The sequence below is a fragment of the Coffea eugenioides genome, chromosome 1 (assembly GCF_003713205.1).
Source record: "Coffea eugenioides isolate CCC68of chromosome 1, Ceug_1.0, whole genome shotgun sequence".
Lineage (NCBI taxonomy): Eukaryota > Viridiplantae > Streptophyta > Magnoliopsida > Gentianales > Rubiaceae > Coffea > Coffea eugenioides.
Genome location: NC_040035.1, coordinates 848,811 through 865,225, shown reverse-complemented (window position 1 = coordinate 865,225; position 16,415 = coordinate 848,811).

Below are 16,415 nucleotides of genomic sequence, written 5' to 3'. Positions count from 1 at the left end.
ATGCCCATGTTTTTCACACCAAATCCCTAGTTCCCTTTATTCTTCTAATGGAAGGTACTCCTAATCTGTTAAGCCTAATTTCCCCCCTGGCCAGCAACGGAATAGTGTACCAACTGTCATAAATCCTAACCTCTTCTAGCGGGTGAGAAACCCCCTCATTGGACAAGATGTCAGCAACCTTGTTCGATTCCCTATAACAGTGCATGAAAATAGGACGTTCCCCCGCCAGGCTCAATATTTGCTCCACCTCTCTCTTAATGTGCCAGGGGCAATGTAGCCGCCCTTGTAATATCCCAATCAACAGTAATGAATCAGCTTGTATAGCCAGACGTTCAACTCCCTTCGCACGACATAACCGGATGCCAACCAAGGCAGCCAATGCCTCTGCTCGTAGACTCGTGCCCTCTCCAAGGAACGCCGAGAACGCAAACACAGCATGCCCATTCGAATCCCTGACCACCCCCCTCCTCCACACACACCCGGATTCCCCTTAGAGCATCCATCGGTATTGAGTGTCAGCACCCCTTGGCCTCCCCCCTTCCATCGGACAACGCTGATATTGTAAACATAGGATGGGTAAGAGATCTTCTCATAAAATTGGGGGAAAGTCAACATACCCAACTCCTTCTGAAACCGAATCTCAAACGCAGCTTTGACATCGTGAGCAATCATATTACAAATACCTCGGTCTTGCGGCTGGATACCATCAAAGACCGCTCTATTCCTGGCCTTCCAAATATTCCAGCAAATGAGACTAGGGAGCACATCCAACACAAACCTCTGCTGCCGAGACAACGCCGGGGAAAGCCACCACGTAATCAAACGTGCATGTACTTCGGAGCCCTGGACGACTACACCGCACATGTTTTGGCTTAATTTTACCAAACTCAAACTCGAGCTTAATAAATAATTTTCTTAATAAATAATAAAATATTAAGAATATATATGTAATTTTATTATTAAAAAATAAAAAATATATATACTTAAAATAAAAAAATTAAAAAAAAAAAATATATATATATACTCGAACTCGCGAGCCGCCTCACGAGCTAATGAGCTCAATATTTTGAGCTCCAGTCTGCTCGTGAGCTGGTTCGTTTGCAGCCCTAGGCTGAATTACTTTAGGTCAGAATTGGCTGGTTTTCATTTAACTCTATGGGCTCTATTAACTACTGGAGCCAGCCAAGAGAAGGAAAAGAAAATATATGGGGACAATGTCTTTGAATGTAAAGATTGGAGGGGCACAGTTGAAAAGTTTATAAGAGTGCAAAATGAAATGACTCAATTTTGAAATGTCTATTACTCAGTAGGAGAAGCATAACTCAAGTGTTCCTGAGACCAAATCAAATCATGTGTATTATCCATAAGCTGTGTAGTCCCTAGTGTTTCAATAGATGATACTTGAACTGAATATCCTTCTTTCTTTGTACTGAATGCCTTTCTTTGTTCTGTAGGTGCACAACACCATGGCGGGATATTCTTTCTTGATGTAACTTTTTGTTGTGATCATCCACTCAAACGGTCAAAGGTATGCTGATAGCTATAGGAAATACTAAAGATCACTAATTCCTTTTTCATTCTAATTTCATTTTCACTACAAGCTAGAAGCAAGTGTTTCTGCATATGATGGCTGAGTTAAATGTCTTAAAATCATCTGATTTACCAAGGGACTGTTTTAGCTCTTGTATACAATCAGCAGTCCAAGAATGGATTAAAACGCCACTCTATGCTTCTTTTCACCTTCATGCTTCAGATTGTTTGCATGAAATGTTGGCCTCCAGGAAACTGTAGTCTTGTCATGATTTTGTTTATTGATAGTGTCTAGCAATAAATGTTATTTCAGAATGAGGAAAGTTTGTTCAAGTTGTTTCAAAAGTTTTCGAGTGTGTGTTCAAGCCAAAACCTGATCCTGTCCAAATGCCACCAAGTGTTCCCCTTTGCAATTGATAGAACCTTCTGTTAGTTTCACGTGTCATCATTTTTATCCAACCAAAAATTCCTAGTTTGAGTGATCGTGTGAACGTGTAATGAATGCTAATAGACTTTTCTATAATTCTTATGCGGACCTCAGGCTTGCATGCTGAGTTCAAAACTCCCATCTACCACTGCAATGTTTGGACATCCTAAAAGATAATTGGAGTCCAGCTTTGACAATCTCAAACTTTCTTAGCACGCTTATGTCTATTTTCACTAATCCTGACAGTTGTAAGTAAATAGTTTATCTGTGAGGTTCTATGTGTAAAGTTTCATCTAAAACAACATACACTGTTCAAATGTTAAGTGTTAAGACTGGTCCAGAAATAAACAAACTAAAGTTAGAACAAAATAGATGGTATAACCGACCGTATAATGATTAGGTGGTAGATACCAGTCATATAATGATTAGGCGGTAGATACCAGTCATATAATACTTAGGCGGCAAAGTCGACCATATAAAAGGGTTGTGGCAAGTCAATAAAAATAAATAATAAAGCAAAATAAAAGACACAGAAATTTACGTGGTTCGGTCAACTTGATCTACGTCACGGGTGGAGGAGGAACAATATTTTATTATAAAAAAGAAAATACAAAAGCCGTAGGAAATTGGTTCCTAGGCCAATAAAGCACTACAAAAGGTTTAGAAAATATTTCTAAACTCAAAACAAGAGAATCTAAAATATTTGACTACAAATGGACTAAATGACCTAAGAAACTAATAACCCATATAATACTCTTTTGAGTAGTGCACTTAAACCTTCATAAGAGCCCTTATTTGTAAGTGACAAGGGAAGATATTTCTTCTTGGCTTCGTCGATGCGGGGCGAAAGGAAGAAAACTTCCTTATTGACAGGTGCCGAACCTGTACAATAATAAATACCTACTCGAGAAAAATACAGATTTTGTATATAGCGGTGAGTAGGGTCGAATCCACAGGGACTGGGGATAATTCGTTTCTTCTAGAGTCCAAAGTATGGGGGGTTTTGGATTAAATGCTAACTAAATAAATTAACTGCAGAAAATAATTGATTAAGAGGAATAATTAAGGGAAAACTCTAGCCAAGGGTACACTTCAGAAATGGTTCATGCACTGATCATTGATGCAGAAATAATTCCAACATTTAGTAATAGATTAGTTATAGTTGTCATGCACGCGATAAACAACCAACCCTTCCTTAATTTCTCGATAGCTAAGGTACGACCGTTAACTATTTCTCTAACCCAAAAACAACCCTAGGTACAACCGTAGGATTTAATTTCAGATTGCATTAATAATTAGAAAGACCCAATCATAACCAACAAACACGCTACGAGGGTTTGTTTAAGCTAGATCGTATGCTCCCCTGACATAAACCCAATTACGCCAGTTGCTACTGAGGTAGAGATAACGAACAATTACGGATTCAATTACCCCTATTTAGCAAAAATAGCCTATATGAATAATTAATTATTGCGCACTAATCAATCATACACAAGGCCATAGCAATTAAAATCAGGGAACATATAAATACCAATAAATGAAGAAAATAATTAAAATAGATTCGATCTCACAGTAATTGTCGAACCAAATCGTCAGTTGTCCCCTTGACTAGAAAAACTTAGCCACGCCTCATGAGAAAATCTCCACGTAATTTAATTGAGATCCAGGCCATCCGAAAAACCAAGAAAGAATAAAACTAAACTATGCTAAAAGCTGTCCCCGAAGAAACGGAAAAAGGGCAAAATAAATAAACGAAAGAGTTGGACCAAACCCAAAAGAACGAAGTTCCCTATTCTAAAACAATTGCCTAACTTTTCTCCGTGGTCCCCACAAATTAGTAACAAGGCTGCCGAATTACTCCTTGTTTTCAGCCTCTGTACGTTTCTTTCTTCTTAAAAGCCCAACATGACTAATGCTTCATACTCCGTGGTCCCCGCCGAATTGAGTGCAAGGTTACCAGAAGTCAAACTCTGCCCAATTCCCTTATTGTTTCCTATTGACCTTCGTACTCCAATCTCCTAATCAGCAAAGGGCATGCAATCCCTTTGCAGCACCATGTGGGCCCGGTTGTTTGAAGTCTCCATTATCTCACGAAAGTCCCTCCTATTTTGTACTTTTCTGTTCCACTCCCTGAAATTGAGTCCAATACCAAATATAAGTAAATATTAATAATTAAAACAATATTTGGCAAGGATAAATGGGGAAATTAACAATAAAATAACCAACAATTAACACCCTATCACTTATGCAGCATCCGATGTGGGATACGCCACATCAACAAATCTCCACCTTGACGTGTCCCTAACATCAACAATAATAAAATTGCTTCACCTTCTCCACATAAGTCCCAATGCCCCGAAATCACCAGCAACGTACACCAACCAAATTCAAGCATTGGTTGAACTTGTAAACTGGAAGAGACTTGGACACCATATTTTTATACTTGGATTTGGATCTACTTCTAGTTTTTGTATTTTTCTTTTCAAATCTATCTCGAACAAACAAGCCATCGGCTTGACTCCCACTGATTTTTCCAGTAATATCCCTATCTATCCGTTCTTTAGATTTTAATGCAGATTTAATTTTTTGATACAAAATTATTTCTTTTTCATAAATTATAGTATCACAGAAATGCTGAAAGGGCTGGGGAAGGAAATACAAAAGTAATAGGGTCTGATTTTCATAATCAATTTTTGAATCTATATTCTCCAAATCGATAATAATGAAATCAAATTTATCAAAATGGGAGGGTATAGATGTACCGTCAAACATCCAAAACATATACAAACTCTGCTTCAGATATAGCCGATTCTCGACTGTGTTCTTCACATACAAGGTTTTTAATTTATCCCATATAACCTTGGTTGAAGTTTCCGCTACTACCTTACGCAATACCTCATCGGAGAGATTTAAAATTATACTGGATCTGACCTTCTTATCCATTTCGACGAAATTCGCATCATTTACAGCTTCTGGTTTTTTCTCTACTCTATGTATTGCCAAATCAACCCCGTCTTGAACAAGAATGACCTCCATCTTGAGTTGCCACATTCTGAAGTTGACATTCCTGTCGAAAAATTCGACAACCGTCTTTGTTATCGTCATTGTTGTCACAAAATTTGTAACCAAAAATTTATCTCAAAAACTGATCAAATAAATACGCAAGTCTCATGAGTAGGCCCTACAGGATGAGTGGATCTTGCAGGGTGAGCGGATCTCGCAGCGTAAGCGGCTTCCACAGAATGAGCGAACCCACAGAATAAACATGTCTTACAAAATATATCAACCACTATGATACCAATTTATTAGGATTGACCCAGGAATAAACAAACTAAAATTAGAATAAAATAGGCGGTATAACCAATCATATAATGATTAAGCAGTAGATACCAACCATATAATGATTAAGCGGTAGACACCAGTCATTTAATACTTAGGCGGTAAAATCAACCATATAAAGGGGTTGTGGCAACCTAATAAAGATAAATAATAAAGCAAAACAAAAGACACAGAAATTTACGTGGTTCGTCAACTTGATCTACGTCCACGGGTGGAGGAGGAGTAATATTTTACTATGAACAAGAAAATACAAAAATCATAGGAAAGTGGTTCCTAGACCAATAAGGCACTACAAAAGTTTCAAAAATATTCCTAAATGCAAAATAAGAGAACCTAAAATATTTGACTATAAATTGGTTAGATGACCCAAGAAACTAATAGCCCATATAATGCTCTCTTCAGTGGTGCATTTAAAACCTTTATAAGAGCCCTTATTTATAAGTGACAAGGGAAAGTATTTCTTTTTGGTTTCGTCGACGTGGGACGAAAGGAAGAAAACTTCCTTATGCAGCATCCGATGTGGGACACGCCACATCAACAATAAGCTAGCTGTAGAGTGGACAACGGGATTCGCAAGGTGAAAAGCAATCAAGTGGATTAATAATCGTTAAGCCTGTAATATTCAGTCTTGGGGATCACACATTATCTTCTGCAGTTGGGAGAATAGAGCTCCAAGCTTTGCCTATAGAACTAGAAGCTGTCTTCTTGCTTACATGGTTACTTGGTTCTGAATTTTGCTCAATACAACTAGGTTTTGTGTTAGTTATAGTTGGATGTGCAGTCAATCCAAGCTCTTATGTAATAACTACTTAGCAAGTTCTTGGTTCTTCAAATATTAGTTTGCATATGAGTATGGTAAATGAGCATGCATGTATGTATCTAGCAGTATCTAGTTGTGATCATTCTTTTCAATGCTTGATTAAAGCGTGATCTTGTTACAAATTTGCTACACTCCGTATTTTTATCAATGGGAGGGATGTATACTTATGAAAATTCTTGAAGTTCTTGGGAACAAATTCTAATTCTGGGTTTTGTTTGATGGTTCTTATTCAAATTCCTAGCTCCTGAAGATAGGCCAGATTGGATACGGTCAATTCCTGTAATTTTTCCCTCCTCTGTGACATACCTTGGCTTCCAATGTTTATACTAGACTTTGACCTCCTATTATTTTGTGCATTCTTTTACAAGCCTAGGAAGTAAAATCAATTTTACCTAGACATGAAGTTTACTGTATGACTGCAAATGAGTCGAGTTGAGTCAAATTTTGATTTAATAGAGTCGAGTCTCAATTTAATTTTACCAAATTCGAATTGGAACTCAATCTCAAGTTCGAGTTCAAGTTCGATCTCAAATTCGAGTAGAGTCGAGTTCGAGCTCGAGTTTTTAAAAAAATAAAAATAATTATTTTATATTTTAAAAATGAATAAAATAGTAATTTTTCTCAACAAATAATAAATATTAGGAATATATATGTAATTTTACTATTAAATATATATATATATATATATATATATATAATCGAGCCGACTCGCGAGCTAACGAATTGAGCATTTTTAAACTCGAGTTCAATTTGGTCAGATTGAGTTCGACTAGAGCTCGGTGTTGATTGATCTCAACTCGAGCTTTGATTCAAACTATTCGGGAGCGACTCGACTCGTATGTAGTTCTAGTTTACTAATTATCTGTGAGTAATATCATTGCATCGACATTAAGTGGTGGTAGATTATTTGAATTTCAAGCAAACCATTTGATACAAAAGTTTTGCTCTACCTATTCCAGCGTGCCAAATGCCAACCCCTACTTAGCCATCTATTTATGGCGTTTGGTGTGCTATGCTAGATTTTTTGCCAACCTTCTACTTAACCGTATATTTATGGTGTTTGGTGTGTTATGCAAGATTTTTTGCTTGTACTTTTGCCACGTAAAATGTTACTACGTGAAACTTATCAAATGATGCATCAAAAATTGTCCATATAGTTATTGCAAAATATGGAAAGATATTGGTCGATAATGTAGTCACGTGTAATTATTTTTTCATCTTCTATTCATCTAGTGTTTCATTTTATCCTTCTCATTAAATTTATCAACAAAAGACCCTATGTCTACATTGCAAGGGTTTTTTTTCACTTCACCCTAATATACATCTTCATCAACAAAAGACAAAAGACCCTATGTCTACATTGCAAGGGCTTTTTTTTTTCACTTCACCCAAATATACATCTTCAGATAGTGGTGCAAAATGAGCATTTTGGTAAAGTAAATAGGCTAAAAAATCCTTAAAATAAATAATTAATTTGGATGTTAAGACATAAATTAACATCGATAACAAACAAAATTAGATGAGATGGTCCCTGTGTGGGAAAATAAGACATCGATACAAATTCAGGGGCCACTTAATTTAAGGCATTTCTGATTAACGCTTTCACGCTTTTGGTGGTTGCCAAATGTCTTCAAGCAACGCATTCCTAACATACTTTGAAGCATTGGAGAAATTAAGCAAATAGTTATCACACTTTCCTTTCTTGAATTCCAACTGAAATTAGTTTCTTTTCTTCTCAAGTCACCCAATTAATTAACATAAGTTGACTAGCCTTCATTCCAACATGTTGATAAATATTTTTAAACCAAATTCATTCCTATAATCCTCGAATTACTCAAGTAAACATAAGTTAGATTAATTTAATCCCAAAGTAGTCTACCACTCTAGTATTGACGATGCAGAATCGAATACAAAACAGAGAATCTGCATTGGTGGTTGTACCGACAATTCGGAGCCAACCTTCAACTTGCAGCTAAAACAGCGGGCGCTCTAATTCCTTCTTAAAAGCAGGTCTAGCTCATCATCTTTTTCTTACTGGCTTAATGTCTAACTCATCATCTCGTAGTTTCTCTCTTATCCGTTTTTTTTTTACTCCTTCCCCGTTTACCTTTTTTATTTTAAAATGTTTTAAAATATTTATTATTTTATTAAACTCAAATTTTCTTTTAATCTCTTTTCTTCAATGTTATTTTCACTTTTATCAATATTTGGCACTAAATTCAAGTTTAAAATTTTGAATTTTCGAGAATAATTTTAGAAACATTTTAAAAATTTGAATCTTGAAATGAGACAAATAATTTGCAGTGGAGGGAGTATTATTTTAATTTCCATCAGTTTTGCACGTATGGTCAAATATAATGATGATTTCTCGATAAAATTTTGGTACTTTGAATTGCATTTTGTTATTTTAAAATTAAAACACACATTTCTTTTCAACATTAAAAACTTTTGAAAGGTTTTTTTTTACTCTCATAATAGATTAGTGCAAAATCATCACTGATTATTTCCCCCCACAAACTCAACAGTGCAAAATTGTCCTATTGAATTTATATATATAAGATAATGAACAAAAAGGATTATTCAGTAGAGGGAAAAATTTGTACAAAAGAACAATTGCTAACTGCTAATGATATAAATACACACCAATTAAACATAGTTAGTAATATGGACTTGACTCAATTAAAATACTCCCTCCCTTCCAAAATTTTTGCCGCACTTCATTCCAGGACTCGCATTCATTTATTTTCAATAATGCAAGAATCTTAAATGATTTGGGTTTCCAGGTGGTCAAGCGTTTTTGAATGATAATCACAAGTTTGTGACAAAATATGTGGGACCTAAAAGGACGAAATTTCTTCAAACTACTTTTGAGGGCGGTGGCTTGTTGGCATTTTCACCTGAATCGCCTTTGTTGCTGGGGCCTTCATCTTTTGAGTTGCACTTTGCCCACTTGAGTTTATTTTATCGTCACTAAACAGAAACACAACTCTTCTTTTAAGATTAGCTATTTCGCTTCTTGGTTCAAAATACAGACGCACAATGATAGTCTCCTTAACATCTCATAATCAAGCTTGTGATCTCAAATTAATTGAACTTTTATCTTTTGAAATAGATAATAATCATTGAATTATTAACACTTCCATTCCTTCTTTCCATTGCTCATGTTATGTTTTTATACATAATTTCAGAAACCTCCAATGAGGTTTTTCACAATTTCACTCGATTTTTCTCAGGTTTAAAAAATTATACTTACCTCCCTTGATATAGTAAAATACCTATAATGCCCTCCACTTGGTTGAAAATTTTAAATTTAAGGCAATAAATTTACAAAACTCAAAAAATTTTATTTTTCTATCTCTTGTCTATTTTCACTCATCTCTTTTTTAGTTAATATAACATCTTTTTATTATCTTCAATTTTGTGAATATTATCAAATTGAAATTATTAAATCAATAGAAGGAGTAGATAATGTGTCAAATTAGAAGGAAATGAAGAGAGTCGTAGTGATAGAGAAATAAATAATGAAATTGATGATTAAAATAGGAAAAAGAACTAAACATGTTGAATTTATCATATTTTGTTTATTGTTAAAAAAATTTTATAAAATGTTAATTATTACATAAGGATTTCTTTCATTTGATTATAAATTTTTTATGATGATTTTATTGTGGAGGTAGAATTTATTTTCTATATTTGAGATATTAATATTTTTAAGACCATAGAAGGGTTGTAATAGCAGTTCTAAGTCAGATTAATTTGTATTGAAAATGTATTTGAGCATTGATGTTTAATTTTGGGATATAAAATTAGTTGTCAATGGGATTTGTGTGTGTGTTTGTGTTTTTAGGTAGCAAATATTGATACTATACATGTAATTTGGCATCCTTTAGACTGCTATTTAATTTTAAAACTTATACTTGAATGATTGCTAAAAATTAGGTTTACTGATCCTTGCATCAAATGCCACACAGCTTCTGAAAGTTTTGAACATCTCAGCTTTAAATTCATCCACTAGCTTCTCATTACTTCCTGTAACAAGCAGATCATCAACATAAACAGACACTATAATTAAGTTGGCATTTGATTTCTTCACATATAAAGTGGCTTCACTTGGACTTTTAACAAATTCAAGACTTTGAAGATAATTGTCAACTCTACTATACCAGGCCTGGGAGTCTGCTTAAGGCCATATAAAGCCTTTCTCAATATGTAAACTTTCTCCTCCTATCCTTTGACATAAAATCCTTCTGGTTGTTCAACATAGATTTCTTCTTGAAGATGACCATTTAAAAAGGCTGACTTTACATCCAACTGGTAAAGTTTCCAACCTTTTTGTGCAGCCAAGGCCAACAACATCCTGATGGTGTCTAAACGTGCAACAGGAGCAAAAGTTTTTGAAAAATCTACCCCAAAATTTTGACTATACCCTTTCACAACTAACCTAGCTTTGAGTTTATTAACAGAGCCATCAGCATTGAATTTGGTTCTGTAAACCCATTTCACTCCAATGACCTTTCTATTTTGAGGTGTGTCTACCAATTCCCAAGTGCCATTCTTCTCGATCATACGAAGCTCCTCTCTCATGGCTTCAATCCAGTTGTCATCTTTCTCTGCTTCCTTAAATTTTGCAGGTTCAAAAACAGCAACATTGCTTCTTTCATAGATATCAGATAGAGTTTTTGTGCCACGAATTGGGACATCATCGATATTGTCATCAAGATAATGTGAATCCACTAGCACCTGCTTGTCTAATGATTCCTCCCAACTCCATTGTTTATCTTCCATAAACTTGACATCTCGACTTACAATAATTTTCTCATTTTGTGGTTGGAAAATTCTGTAAGTTTTGGAAGTGCTGCTATAACCAACAAAAATACCTGCTTCTGCTTTCTTATCAAGTTTGTCTCATTTCACCTGTGGCACATAAGAAAAAGAGATGCAACAAAAAATTCTTAGATTTTGTAAATCTGGTTTGTAGCCAAACCAGGCCTCAAATGGTGTTTTTCCTTGTACAGCTCTAGTTGGCAGCCTGTTTAACAGGAAAACTGCTGTGCTTGCAGCTTCTGCCCAAAGATTCTTTGGTAATCCTTTTCATATAGCATACACCTCGCCATCTCCATGATGCTCCGATTTTTCCTTTCACTCAAGGTACTGTGAGTTGGTGTTCAATACCGGTTTCCTCACAAAACTTGTCAAAAACTTCATTTTTGTACTCTTTTCCATTGTCAGACCTTATTATACGCAGCTTGCAATTACTTTGATTCTCCACAAAAGCTTTAAACTTCCAAAAAGTGTTAGCAACCTCAGCTTTGGATTTGAGAAAATAAATCCAGCAAAATCTAGTATAATCATCTATAAAGACAATATAGTATTTACTACCATTCAAGGATGGAGTTGCTTGAGGTCCTCCAACATCTGTGTATACAAGTTCCAGCTTATGTGATGCTCTCCAGGCTGATTGAGAAAATGGTTTTCTTACTTGATTTCCATATTGACAAGCCACACAATCTGCTAGTTTATCCTCCAACAATGCTACACCCTTCACAAAGTTATTTTTCTGCATATATAAAAGTCCAGCATGATGGAAATGCCCAAGTCTTTTATGCCACAATTCTGCATTGCTTATATGACTTGCAAGTGCTGCGTGCTCATCCTCCATCAAATTTAAGGCAAAGCTCTTGGTTCTCATCTTCACTTTAAACACATCTTTGCCCCTTGCATCCTTGATTAAGCACCACTTGTCTTCAAAAATAACTTTAAAGCCTTTTTCAACAAGCTGTCCAACACTAAGCAAGTTTTGATCAATATCAGACACATATAAAACATCAGTGATGTGTTTCAAACCTGTCAAGCTTTCAATAGCCACGGTCCCTTTCCCCTTGACTGAGATAAACTCACCATTTCCAATTTTTACTTTGGAAATGAGAGTCTTATCAATCTCTGTAAAAAGAGTTTGATCATTGGTCATGTGTTTGGTGCAGTCACTATCTATCAACCAGGAATCACTTGAGCTGTTGTTGGTAGCAAAGCACGTAGCCACGAAAAGTTGTTCTTCCTCTTGTTGTTCTGTAGACACTCCTGCTGTTTCGAACTGTTGCGATTTACAGACCCTCTCCATGTGTCCCATATTGCCACACTTTCTACACTTGATATCAGGCCTCCACCAACACCTTTTTGGCATATGGTTCAACTTCTTGCAATATGGGCAAGGTGAACTTGCATCATTTTTGTTGGCTTTGCTAAACTTGCTGCTCTTCTCCATAATTTTCTTGTCTTTTCCTCCTCCAGAATTTTCTGATTTGACTTTGAAAGCACCCTCTACAATTTCTTCTTTTCTTATCATTCTTCTTTGCTCTAGAGCCTGCAAAGCATTAACTAACTCTGCCAAGGATATGCTTGACAGATCTTTAGACTCTTCCAAAGAAGAAATTTTAGACTCATATTTCTCAGGTAAAGTGACAAGAATTTTTTGGACGATTCTCTCACCAGAAAAGTCCTTACCGAGCAGTCTCACCTTGTTAACAATGCCTAGCAGCTTGTCAGAGTAGTCTTTAATCGTTTCTGACTCCTTCATCTTCACCATCTCAAACTCTCTGATTAGGTTGAGCACTTGCATGTTCTTGGTTCTTTCATTGCCCTAGTACTCTTTCTTGAGATAGTCCCATATGTCTTTGGCTGATTCCAGATTCATGATCCTGGTAAATATGGTGCTTGAAACGATAGAGAAAAGATATGCTTTAGCCTTTGACTTCCTTGTTTTTCTATCCTTATGATTCTTCATTTGTGCCACCGTTGGATTTGCTGGCAGCAATGAACATCATAATCTTCTTCTATAGCCTCCCAAAGATCCAATGCCTCAAGGTGGACTGTCATCCTAACAGCCCATGCTTGATAATTTTGGCCATCAAAAACTGGTGGATCAACATGATTGAAGAGTGATTGTGTATCAGCCTCCATTCTGAAAGTTTTTGTTTATATCACTCAATCTTACAGGTCCCTCAAGATAAAAGCTCTGATGCCAATTTAATTATAGTGTCTGTTTATGTTGATGATCTGCTTGTTACAGGAAGTAATGAGAAGCTAGTGGATGAATTTAAAGTTGAGATGTTCAAAACTTTTGAAATGACAGATCTCGATTTATTTACCTACTTCCTAGGAATGGAGGTGAAGCAAGGTCATGATAGAGTCTTCATATGTCAAAAGAAGTTTGCAAAGGAAATTCTTAAGAAATTTCATATGAAAAATTGCAAAGAGATCAGCACACCAATGAATCAAAAGGAGAAGTTTAACAAAGAAGATGGAGCTGAAAAGGTTAATGAAGGGCTATACAGGAGTCTGATCGATTGTTTGATGTATCACACAGCCACAAGACCAGATATAATGTTTGCAGTAAGCTTGATGTCAAGGTTTATGAATTGTGCCAGTGAAGTGCATTTTGCAGCTGCTAAACGTATTTTAAAATATGTCAAGTGTACAACAGATTATGGCATTAAGTATTCCTACTGTGATGATTTCCGGCTTCAAGGATTTTCTGACAGTGATTGGGCAGGTTCTACTAAGGACATGAGAATCACAACTGATTTTTGTTTTACTTTTGGTTCAAGTGTTTTCTCATGGAGTTCAAAAAAGCAAGATGTGGTTGCTCAAAGTACAGCAGAGACAGAATTTATTGCAGCGAATGCTACAGTGAACCAAGCGATTTGGATAAGAAAATTTTATGTAGACTTGCACATGAATCAGAATGAGCCAACAGAGATTTTTGTAGATAATCAAGCTGCTATTACAATCTCAAAGGACCCTGTTTTTCATGGAAAAACAAAGCACTTCAATATCAAGCTGTATCATTTAAGAGAAGAGAAGAGAGCTGGTGAAATCAAACTGATTTATTGCAAGACAGAGGAGCAGATTGCAGATGTGCTGACTAAAGCCCTTCCAAAAGCAAAATTTGAAGAATTGAGAATCAAGTTAGGTGTTTGCAAACACTAAGGCAAGGAGGAGATTGTCGGAGATGTGCACATGTGCCTTAGTCTGCAGAACGAGTCTTTAGGAATGTTTTATTTTTTGCTTGTTTTTAGGAAATTAGTTGCATATGTTTAGGAGTTGTTATTATGTAGTGGGTTATGCTTAGAAGTCATGGGAACATGGTTGGGTTATGCTTAGAAGTCATGGGAACATGGTTGTTATATTTTTTTCTTATATATATTCAGCAATAAAGAAGTAGTTGTGTGCTCCCCAAAAATATATCAAAAGCTAAACTACAAATTGGTGTTACAAAGATAATTGGGTCTACCTGGGTTGGTTTTATTTGAATAATTATGTGAAAAAAAAACCTTACCCACTTGTTTTGATCCCAATCAAATTGATTGATTTATTTTGAGAACGTTCTAAACCTCATTTGGAATTCTAGTACAATATAAAACATACAACATGTGGGATCTTAGTTTTATTGTGCCCATATTATCTCTATCTTTCAATTAGAATTATTGCATTCTAATTGTGGTAGTAATTAAAAATATGAAACATTCCAAATAACTAAATCTCAATAATAATGCTAATTAAAATGAAAAACTCCATATTAAAACTATTTAGTGACCCTTACACTTCATCTCCAATCCTTTGCTCTGTTTGGTTAGCTGTTGATGGGGTATTTCTACAAAAACTGTACATATTAATCGTTTGCATCAGCAACAAAATTCAATAGATATTTCTTCATTCAGTGTTCAGGGAAGTGATCTAGCCTTTTAGCCAATTAACAAACTTTGACTTCTTGAACAAAGTATATGAATGTGACAAGCCTGAGACCAAGAAAACAAGAAATTCATTTTCTACTAATATCAAATCGAGAAAATTGCCAAACAGTAAGTAGAATTACTGGCTAAATGTAAAGTATGAACATCGGAACTTTCTCCATGAAGTCAAACACTCTAAAGACAGCTTTCATCTCCAACTTTAACATTATGTGTGCCTCTCGGGGGTGTCATTGCTGCAAAACGGGGGTAACATGAACAAAACTAGTCTGGTTTCCTATTTTCCCCTCAAGACCCCAACAGAGCCACAATCGGGAGACCATCTACAACTCTGCCACTGATTTGCAATTCTTTCCACCAATTTTAGAAGACCATCTGACCGTCAAAATCAGGTTCTAACTTCTAAACAATTACTTCTTATTATTATTATTATTTTAAATTTGTTTGCAAATATATTTCTAGAGCATGTGACTATTACTGTTTTAAATAAATTTGAAAACTGATTAGTTAATGTAACAACTAATAAATGGGTTATTTGATAAATATTTTAACTTGTTAAATGATGCTTTTATGGATTATGGATATATAATTTATTTTTATTTTCCTTGATTAGTTTCTTATATTGGAGTTAATGTAATGATGAATAGAGGGCCATTTGACATATATTTTAACTTTTAAATTATTCTTGTATGGATTCTTTTGAGTTTTTATCTAATTGACTTGATTACGTTCATATGTTGTGATTATTGATTTGATATATTAAATTAGTAATGAATAAATAACTTTAAATTGTGAAATAATTTTTTTGGATAGATTTTATTGTACATTTAATATTTTAATTGGATCAGTATCTTATATATTGATTTTAATTTCTTTAGCTATGGAGAGATATTTCAAGAGGAAATCAATGGAAAAAGAGTAAATAAAAAAAATTTAGTATTATTTTTGCCCCCCACTAAGATTTTTTTCTGGCTCCGCCCCTGTGGTGTCTTCTACCATAATAAAGAGACAGAAGTAAGCCAATCTAGTGGTATTTTCAATTTCTTTCTGGTAAAATAGTGACTGCTGATTAATTTGACTTTCTGAATAGGTTTGTTCCAATTATTCTCATCTTACAAGATCTTCATTTGGTGAAGTTATCTTGATATATTAGTTTTTAGAGTTTGCCATCAATTAAGATTGGATAGAAGGAGCGAAACCAGTTAAGTTGGAGCATCTTAAGTTGGATATATGTCAACACTTCTCCTTGCCACTTTTGCTGTAGATTTTGAATTGCCTTCTCAAATTTTTGGATCTTGTTTCGGAGAAAACTTTTATAAGAAGCTCTGCACATGATTAGTCTTGCAATGAATTTCTTCTTTTGGATTTTTATGCAAACTAAAGATTAGTCTTGCAACAAACCACTTCTTCCGTCTTCTCATGCCAAACTTCAAATAAAAGATTTTTTTTTATGTTTCCAAATAACTTTCTTATAGGTTCAAAGTGGAACACTATTCAACAATACTTGAACTTGTACAGAAAATATGAAATTCTACATGATTCTTCATTTTGT